General features: G+C 50.3%; 1 protein-coding gene and 1 pseudogene across 1 annotated transcript in view; both read right to left on the bottom strand.

Moving 5' to 3' along the window:
• Positions 1-7,244: 7,244 nt before the first annotated feature.
• Positions 7,245-10,751, bottom strand: part of LOC127931962 (meteorin-like protein) — a 99,231-nt gene continuing 95,724 nt past the window's right edge. The window contains exon 7 of the mRNA XM_052526122.1: positions 7,245-7,601. The gene's annotated coding sequence lies outside the window, so the exon portion shown is untranslated. The remainder of the gene's footprint in view (positions 7,602-10,751) is intronic.
• Positions 8,234-10,751, bottom strand: part of LOC127931964 (dynamin-2-like) — a 55,814-nt pseudogene continuing 53,296 nt past the window's right edge.

Below are 10,751 nucleotides of genomic sequence, written 5' to 3'. Positions count from 1 at the left end.
TTGGCTTTGCTATATAAAGCAGATGGACAGGCATTGAGGCCTTCAGTTACGGTTCGATTGAACGTCAGAGTGTGTGTGTGCATGTGAGTGTGTGTGTGTGTGGGGTAGGAGAGGGTTTGGCAGGGTTAATGTCTTGTGTAGAGAGCAAGTGTGTCTCCTGAATTAGAGGGTTGCCAAAATAAGTTGGATGGTTTGCCGGGGGAAGGGTTTTGGCTAGGGGTGTTGGGTGTTGCAGGGCGGGTTGTGTTTCTGCTGTGTAGCCTGTTTGCATGTTGGCGGTGCGCAGGGGTACGCGTGTGGCCTTCTCAGACTACAGCCCAAAACAAACACACACTCACACACTCACTCACTCACTCACTCACTCACTCACTCACTCACACACACACACACTGTTTCACTCACACACTCACTCACTCACACACTGTTTCACTCACTCACACACTCACACACTCACACACTCACACACTCACACACTCACACACTCACACACTGGGGTCCACACACTCACTCACTCACTCACTTTGGCTCACTCACACACTCACTCACTCACTCACACACTGTTTGGCTCACACACTCATACACTTTACACTCATACACTCATAGGGTCATACACTCATACACTCATACACTCATACACTCATACACTCACTCACACACTCACACACTCACTCACTCACTCACTCACTCACTCACCACTCACTCACTCACCACTCACTCACTCACTCACTCTCTCGACAGGAGAAAACCAGGGCTATAAGTAACAAATCGTCCAGGGTCTCTCCATCTCCTCTCTCTACAGTCCCTCCATGTGAAAGGGAGAGAGTTTCCTTGAGGCAGAAGAACAGGAGGAGGAGGAGGAGAGAAAGTGTTAGCTGATCACTGATCAGATGTTATGTGGAGGGGGGTTGGGGGTCAGAGAGGTCTAGAATGGTGTGTGTTTAAAGGGTGGGTATATATAGACAGTCTTCTAAGGTCGTTGGAGCCTCTTAAACCTCTGAGGAATTCAGAGCACGTCTTTAGACACACACACATACATACACACACACATACATTCACACACACATACATTCACACACAGACATTCACACACACACATACACATTCACACACCAGACACACACACACACACACACACACACACACACACATACATACATTCACCAAACACACACAAACATTCACACACATACATTCACACACACACACACATACATACATTCACCAAACACACACAAACATTCACACACATACATTCACCAAACACACACACACAAACATTCACACACATACATTCACACACACACACACATACATACATTCACCAAACACACACAAACATTCACACACATACATTCACCAAACACACACATACATACATTCACCAAACACACACAAACATTCACACACATACATTCACCAAACACACACACACATAAACAGCTGAATCGACAAGCATTTCTCTACTTGTACGTCTGTTTCCAAATAAGTTAAGTCCTAAATTCACCTTCCTCTCCTATCATTAAAACACACTATAAATTCACCCTCCTCTTCTATCATTAAAACCCACTATGAGTTCACCCTCCTCTCTCCTATCATTAAAACACACTGAGTTCACCCTCCTCCCTTCTTCTCTCCTATCATTAAAACACACTGAGTTCACCCTCCTCCCTTCTTCTCTCCTATCATTGAAACCCACTATGAGTTCACCCTCCTCCCTTCTTCTCTCCTATCATTGAAACCCACTATGAGTTCACCCTTCTCTCTTCTCTCATATCATTAAAACCCACTATGAGTTCACCCTTCTCTCTTCTCTCATATCATTAAAACCCACTATGAGTTCACCCTCCTCTCTTCTCTCATATCATTAAAACACACTATGAGTTCACCCTCCTCTCTTCTCTCATATCATTAAAACCCACTATGAGTTCACCCTCCTCTCTTCTCTCATATCATTAAAACCCACTACGAGTTCACCCTCCTCTCTTCTCTCATATCATTAAAACACACTATGAGTTCACCCTCCTCTCTTCTCTCATATCATTAAAACCCACTATGAGTTCACCCTTCTCTCTTCTCTCATATCATTAAAACCCACTACGAGTTCACCCTCCTCTCTTCTCTCATATCATTAAAACACACTATGAGTTCACCCTCCTCTCTTCTCTCATATCATTAAAACACACTATGAGTTCACCCTCCTCTCTTCTCTCATATCATTAAAACACACTATGAGTTCACCCTCCTCTCTTCTCTCTTATCATTAAAACCCACTACGAGTTCACCCTCCTCTCTTCTCATTAAAACCCACTACGAGTTCACCCTTCTCTCTTCTTCTCTCATATCATTAAAACCCACTACGAGTTCACCCTTCTCTCTTCTTCTCATATCATTAAAACCCACTACGAGTTCACCCTCCTCTCTTCTTCTCTCATCTCATTAAAACACACTATGAGTTCACCCTCCTCTCTTATCATTAAAACACACTATGAGTTCACCCTCCTCTCTTATCATTAAAACACACTATGAGTTCACCCTTCTCTCTTCTTCTCTCTTATCATTAAAACACACTACGAGTTCACCCTCCTCTCTTCTTCTCTCTTATCATTAAAACACACTATGAGTTCACCCTTCTCTCTTATCATTAAAACACACTATGAGTTCACCCTTCTCTCTTATCATTAAAACACACTATGAGTTCACCCTCCTCTCTTCTTCTCTCCCTGTCTTAATAAACCTCCTGAGTGGTGCAGTGGTCTAAGGCACTGCATCGCAGTGCTAGGGGGTCACTACAGACCCGGGTTCCATCCGGGCTGTATCACAACCGGCCGTGACGGGAGTCCCATAGGGCGGTGCACAATTGGCCGAGCGTTGTCCGGATTAGGAGAGTGTTTGGCTGGGGTAGGAGAGGGTTTGGCTGGGGTAGGAGAGTGTTTGGCTGGGGTAGGAGAGGGTTTGGCTGGGGTAGGAGAGGGTTTGGCTGGGGTAGGAGAGGGTTTGGCTGGGGTAGGAGAGGGTTTGGCTGGGGTAGGAGAGGGTTTATATATTTATATATGTAAATATAACTACAGTATACACTTCCATTCATGGTTATGTGATACGTTGTGTCTCATGTATGTATAACTACAGGAAACACTAAATGACCAAAAGTATGTGGACACCTGCTCATCTTACATCTCATTCCACAATCATGGGCATTAATATGGAGTTGTTCCCCCCCTTTGCTGCTATAACAGCCTCCACTCTTCTTGGAAGAATTTCCACTAGATGTTGGAACATTGCTGTGGGGACTTGCTTCCATTCAGCCACAAGAGCATTAGTAAGGTCGGACAATGATTTTGTGCGGTTCGGCCTCCCCAGACCATTATTCCTCCTCCACCAAACTTTACAGTTGGCACTATGCATTGATGCAGGTATCCATCTCCTGGCATCCAGCAAACCCAGATTGGTCCGTCGAACTGCCAGATGGTTAATTCCAGAGAAGGCGTTTCCACTGCTCCAGAATCCAATGGCGCTGAGCTTTACACCACTCCAGCCAACGCTTGGCATTGTGCATGGTGATCTTAGGCTTGTGTGCGGCTGCTCGGCCATGGAAACCCATTTCATGAATCTCCCGATGAACAGTTCTTGTGCTGATGTTGCTTCCAGAGGCAGTTTTGAACTCGGTTGTGAATATTGCAACCGAGGACAGACGATTTTAACGTGCTACGCACTTCCCGTGTCCCGTTCTGAGGGTGTGTGAGGTCATCCACTTCATGGCTGAGCTGTTGTCCCGTTCTGTGAGCGTGTGAGGTCATCCACTTCATGGCTGAGCTGTTGTCCCGTTCTGTGAGCGTGTGAGGTCATCCACTTCATGGCTGAGCTGTTGTCCCGTTCTGTGAGCGTGTGAGGTCATCCACTTCATGGCTGAGCTGTTGTCCCGTTCTGTGAGCGTGTGAGGTCATCCACTTCATGGCTGAGCTGTTGTCCTGTTCTGTGAGCGTGTGAGGTCATCCACTTCATGGCTGAGCTGTTGTCCCGTTCTGTGAGCGTGTGAGGTCATCCACTTCATGGCTGAGCTGTTGTCCCGTTCTGTGAGCGTGTGAGGTCATCCACTTCATGGCTGAGCTGTTGTCCCGTTCTGTGAGCCCACTTCACAATGACAGCACTTACAGCTGACTGGGCCAGCTCGAGCAGGGCAGACATTTTACAAACTCATGTGGGTGTACACTCACAACACAGCAGAGAAAGTGTGTGTGTGTGTGTGTGTGTGAGGGAGGGAGACATTCCAAACATTGCTGTTCTTCCTGAGGGGAAATGTGACCCCCCCCCCACTGACACTGAGGTCATCCCTCCCTCCATCCTTCTCTCCTTCCATCTTTCCTTCTCTACCTCCATCCATCCTTCTCTCCTTCCATCTTTCCTTCTCTACCTCCCTCCATCCTTCTCTCCTTCCATCTTTCCTTCTCTCCCTCCATCCATCCTTCTCTCCCTCCATCCTTCTCTACCTCCATCTTTCCTTCTCTACCTCCCTCCATCCTTCTCTCCTTCCATCTTTCCTTCTCTCCCTCCATCCATCCTTCTCTCCCTCCATCCTTCTCTACCTCCATCTTTCCTTCTCTACCTCCCTCCATCCTTCTCTCCTTCCATCTTTCCTTCTCTCCCTCCATCCATCCTTCTCTCCCTCCATCCTTCTCTACCTCCATCTTTCCTTCTCTACCTCCCTCCATCCTTCTCTCCTTCCATCTTTCCTTCTCTCCCTCCATCCATCCTTCTCTACCTCCCTCCATCCTTCTCTCCTTCTCTCCCTCCATCCTTCTCTACCTCCATCTTTCCTTCTCTACCTCCCTCCATCCTTCTCTCCTTCCATCTTTCCTTCTCTCCCTCCATCCATCCTTCTCTACCTCCCTCCATCCTTCTCTCCTTCTCTACCTCCATCTTTCCTTCTCTACCTCCATCCTTCTCTCCTTCCATCTTTCCTTCTCTCCCTCCATCCATCCTTCTCTACCTCCCTCCATCCTTCCTTCTCTCCCTCCATCCTTCTCTACCTCCATCCTTCTCTCCCTCCATCCTTCCTTCTCTCCCTCCATCCTTCTCTACCTCCCTCCATCCTTCTCTCCTTCTCTACCTCCATCTTTCCTTCTCTACCTCCATGCTTCTCTCCTTCCATCTTTCCTTCTCTCCCTCCATCCATCCTTCTCTACCTCCCTCCATCCTTCCTTCTCTCCCTCCATCCTTCTCTACCTCCATCCTTCTCTCCCTCCATCCTTCCTCCTCTCTCCCTCCATCCTTCTCTACCTCCTCCATCCTTCCATCCTTCTCTCCTCCATCTTTCCTTCTCTACCTCCATCCTTCTCTCCTTCCATCTTTCTTCTCTCCCTCCATCCTTCTCTCCTCCTCCATCCTTCCTTCTCTCCTCCATCTTTCTACCTCCATCTTTCCTTCTCTCCCTCCATCCTCCTTCTTCCATCCATCTTTCCTTCTCCATCCTTCTCTACCTCCATCCATCCTTCTCTCCTTCTCTCCCTCCATCCTTCTCTACCTCCATCTTTCCTTCTCTACCTCCATCATTCCTTCTCTCCCTCCATCCTTCTCTCCCTCCATTTTCCTTCTCTACCTCCATCCTTCTCTCCTTCCATCTTTCCTTCTCTCCCTCCATCCATCCTTCTCTACCTCCATCCTTCCTTCTCTCCCTCCATCCTTCTCTCCCTCCATCCTTCTCTCCTTCTCTCCCTCCATCCTTCTCTACCTCCATCATTCCTTCTCTCCCTCCATCCTACTCTCCCTCCATTTTTCCTTCTCTACCTCCATCCTTCTCTCCTTCCATCTTTCCTTCTCTACCTCCATCTTTCCTTCTCTCCCTCCATCCATCCTTCTCTATCTCCCTCCATCCTTCTCTCCTTCTCTATCTCCATCCATCCTTCTCTATCTCCATCCATCCTTCTCTATCTACCTCCATTTTTCCTTCTGTACCTCCATCTTTCCTTCTCTCCCTCAATCTTTCCTTCTCTCCCTCCATCCTTCTCTCCTTCTCTCCCTCCATCCTTCTCTACCTCCATCCTTCTCTACCTCCATCCTTCCTTCTCTCCCTCCATCCTTCTCTACCTCCATCTTTCCTTCTCTCCCTCCATCCTTCTCTCCCTCAATCTTTCCTTCTCTCCCTCTATCCATCATTCTCTCCTTCTCTCCCTCCATCCTTCTCTACCTCCATCTTTCCTTCTCTCCCTCCATCCTTCTCTACCTCCATCTTTCCATCCTTCATCTTTCCTTCTCTCCCTCAATCTTTCCTTCTCTCCCTCTATCCATCCTTCTCTCCTTCTCTCCCTCCATCCTTCTCTACCTCCATCCTTCCTTCTCTCCCTCCATCCTTCTCTACCTCCATCCTTCCTTCTCTCCCTCCATCCTTCTCTACCTCCATCTTTCCTTCTCTCCCTCCATCCTTCTCTACCTCCATCTTTCCTTCTATACCTCCATCCTTCTATACCTCCCTCCATCCTTCTCTACCTCCATCTTTCCTTCTCTCCCTCCATCCTTCTCTCCTTCCATCTTTCCTTCTATACCTCCATCCTTCTCTACCTCCATCCCTCCCTCCAATTCTCCCTGCCTCCATCCTTCCCCTCCTCCACCACTCAGTCCAACCTGTGTGTGTGTTTTCAGAGGGGATAGCCCAAATGCACATTTTCATTGGACATTTGTGAACATTGGACAATGAATTCATCTGTAACAGACATGCACACACACACTCACACACACACACACACACACACACACACACACTCACACCAGTGTGGTTGTTGAAGTGGTTTTGGCCGAAGGCGTCGGAAAATAAATAAAATGGATAATAAAAGTCTGCCTCTACTCTATCCCCCTTTACTGTGATAGTACACACACGCCCACACACACACACACACACACACACGCACGCCCACACACACACGCACACACACACACACACACACACACGCACACACGCACGCACGCCCGCACACACACACACACACACCACACGCCCGCACACGCACACACACACACACACACACACGCACACACACACGCACACGCCCGCACACGCAGGCACGCCCGCACACACACACACACACACACACACACACACACACACACACGCCCGCACACACACACACACACACACACGCACACGCCCGCACACACACACACACACACGCCCGCGCCCGCACACACACACATGAGGATACTTCAAAACAGTACCTTATAAACACTGTCGATAAATCCAATGTGACACAGCAAAGTAAAGACTCCAGGAAGATAGTTTATTCCCTAGAACAGAGAGCCAGAGTGCTATTGTACTTTAACACAGTCGCAGACACACACGTTCACACACACACACACGTTCACACCTTCACACACACACCTTCACACACACACACACACCTTCACACACACACCATCACACACACACACCTTCACACACACACACCTTCACACACACACACGTTCACACACGCACACCTTCACACACACACACACACACACACACACCTTCACACACACACCCACACACACACACACCTTCACACACACACCTTCACGTTCACACACACACACTTCACACACACACACACCTTCACATTCACACACACACACACCTTCACACACACACACCTTCACACAAGCTAGTGCAGAACCACACACACTAGCGCACACACGCATTCACAGGCTAGTACATACACGTTCACACACTCCCTAGTGCGCACACACAAACACACACAAGAGTACGCTAAGACACACACGAACACGCTAAGACACACGCTGTGCAGGAACCCACTATACACTTCGGTCAGAAGACAACCTCTAAACTGTAAACATAGAGCTTTTCACGAAACAAACTTTCATTACAACAATGATCATATTTACATATATTTCCAAACACACAGACACACACACACAGACACACACACAGACACACACACACAGCGTCTTAAGACATTCTATGATGACAGATGGCTTTAGAACTGTTCAGACACAGGCCAACTATCCTTGCTGCTAGGCAACTGTAAGAGCTTCAGCCAATCGGTTAGCAGGGCTTGGGACCACGTCCAATCACCTCTCAGGCATATCAAAGATTCCGCCCCTTTACGACCTCCCTCCTCTGATTGGATCAGGGCCCTGTCAGTCCAGCCAGCGACCCAGCCCTCTCTCTGATATGTCCCTGATTCGCTGAGTTTGTTTCCCAATCCTGTTCCCTGATTGGTTGTCTCCTTGGCGGAAGGGGCGTGCCTCAGTCTGTGTCCATGTCCATGTGACAGGGGTTACTTCCAGTCTCCAGGGCGGTCCGGTAGAGCTTCAGAAAGTGGCGGTAGTGCGGGGAACAGCCAAGCCACGCCTCTCGAACCGCACTGCCCCGTGAACAGGAAGTCCCCCTTCTCCTCGGCTGCAGCCGGCACCGCAGGGGCGTGTTCAGACGTCCGGACCACCCCTTTCCTCTGGCTCCGTCCCAAGAGAACACTCCGCTCTTCTGATGGAACAGGCGGCTTAGCGTCACGGCAACGGAGGAGTGGTCTGATGACGAGGGCGTGTCAACGCCACGGATACTGCCACGACCCGCTGGAGAGAAAGAGGGAGGGAGAGAGATATGGGGAGGAGAGAGGGAGGAGAGAGATATATGGGGAGGAGAGGGAGGAGAGAGATATGGGGAGGAGAGGGAGGAGAGAGAGGAGAGAGATATGGGGAGGAGAGGGGGAGAGAGATATGGGGAGGAGAGGGAGGAGAGAGATATGGGGAGGAGAGGGAGGAGAGAGATATGGGGAGGAGAGGGAGGAAAGAGATATGGGGAGGAGAGGGAGGAAAGAGATATGGGGAGGAGAGGGAGGAGAGAGATATGGGGAGGAGAGGGGGAGAGAGATATGGGGAGGAGAGGGGGAGAGGGAGGAGAGAGATATGGGGAGGAGAGAGAGAAGAGAGATATGGGGAGGAGAAGGAGGAGAGAGATGGGGAGGAGAGAGAGGAGAGAGATATGGGGAGGAGAGAGATATGGGGAGGAGAGGGAGGAGAGAGATATGGGGAGGAGAGGGGGGAGAGAGATATGGGGAGGAGAGGGGGAGAGAGATAAGGGGAGGAGAGGGGGGAGAGAGAGATGGGGAGGAGAGGGGGGAGAGGGAGGAGAGAGATATGGGGAGGAGAGGGAGGAGAGAAATATGGGGAGGAGAGGGGGGAGAGAGATATGGGGAGGAGAGGGAGGAGAGAGATATGGGGAGGAGAGGGGGAGAGAGATATGGGGAGGAGAGGGGGAGAGAAATATGGGGAGGAGAGGGGGAGAGAGATATGGGGAGGAGAGGGGGAGAGGGAGGAGAGAAATATGGGGAGGAGAGGGAGAAGAGAGATATGGGGAGGAAAGGGAGGAGAGAAATATGGGGAGGAGAGGGGGGAGAGAAATATGGGGAGGAGAGGGGGGAGAGAGATATGGGGAGGAGAGGGGGGAGAGGGAGGAGAGAGATATGGGGAGGAGAGGGAGAAGAGAGATATGGGGAGGAGAGGGAGAAGAGAGATATGGGGAGGAGAGGAGGAGAGAGATATGGGGAGGAGAGAGAGAAGAGAGATATGGGGAGGAGAGAGGGAGGAGAGAAATATATGGGGAGGAGAGGGAGGAGAGAGATATGGGGAGGAGAGGGAGGAGAGAGAGGAGAGAGATATGGGGAGGAGAGGGGGGAGAGAGATATGGGGAGGAGAGGGAGGAGAGAGATATGGGGAGGAGAGGGAGGAGGGGAGAGAGGAGAGAGATATGGGGAGGAGAGGGAGGAGAGAGATATGGGGAGGAGAGGGGAGAGAGATATGGGGAGGAGAGGGGGAGAGAGATATGGGGAGGAGAGGGAGAAGAGAGATATGGGGAGGAGGGAGAGAGAGATATGGGGAGGAGAGAGGAGAGAGATATGGGGAGGAGAGGAGGGGAGAGAGATATGGGAGGAGAGATATGGGGAGGAGAGAGAGAAGAGAGATATGGGGAGGAGAGGAGGAGAGAGATATGGGGAGGAGAGAGAGGAGAGAGATATGGGGAGGAGAGGGGGAAGAGAGATATGGGGAGGAGAGGAGAGATATGGGGGAGGAGAGAGATATGGGGAGGAGAGGGAGGAGAGAGATATGGGGAGGAGAGGGGAGGGAGAGATATGGGGAGGAGAGGGAGGAGAGAGATATGGGGAGGAGAGGGGGAGATATGGGGAGGAGAGATATGGGGAGGAGAGGGGGGAGAGGGGAGAGAGATATGGGGAGGAGAGGGAGGGGAGAGAGATATGGGGAGGAGAGGGGGAGAGAGATATGGGAGATATGGGGAGAGAGATATAGGGAGAGAGAGAGATATGGGGAGGAGAGGGGGAGAGATATATGGGGAGGAGAGAGAGATATGGGGAGGAGAGAGAAGAATGGGGGAGAGAGATATGGGGAGGAGAGATATATGGGGAGGGAGATATATGGGGAGGAGAGAGATATGGGGAGGAGAGAGAGATATGGGGAGAGAGATATATGGGGAGGAGAGGGAGGAGAGAGATATGGGGAGGAGAGAGATATGGGGAGGAGAGAGATATGGGGAGGAGAGAGATATGGGGAGGAGAGAGATATGGGGAGGAGAGAGATATGGGGAGGAGAGAGATATGGGGAGGAGAGAGATATGGGGAGGAGAGAGATATGGGGAGGAGAGAGATATGGGGAGGAGAGATATATGGGGAGGAGAGAGATATGGGGAGGAGAGAGATATGGGGAGGAGAGAGATATGGGGAGGAGAGAGATATGGGGAGGAGAGAGATATG

Source organism: Oncorhynchus keta, chromosome 10 (genome assembly GCF_023373465.1).
Source record: "Oncorhynchus keta strain PuntledgeMale-10-30-2019 chromosome 10, Oket_V2, whole genome shotgun sequence".
NCBI classification, from domain to species: Eukaryota; Metazoa; Chordata; class Actinopteri; order Salmoniformes; family Salmonidae; genus Oncorhynchus; species Oncorhynchus keta.
Note: the sequence above shows the minus strand (reverse complement) of the source record. Positions and strands in the feature narration are given on the sequence as shown.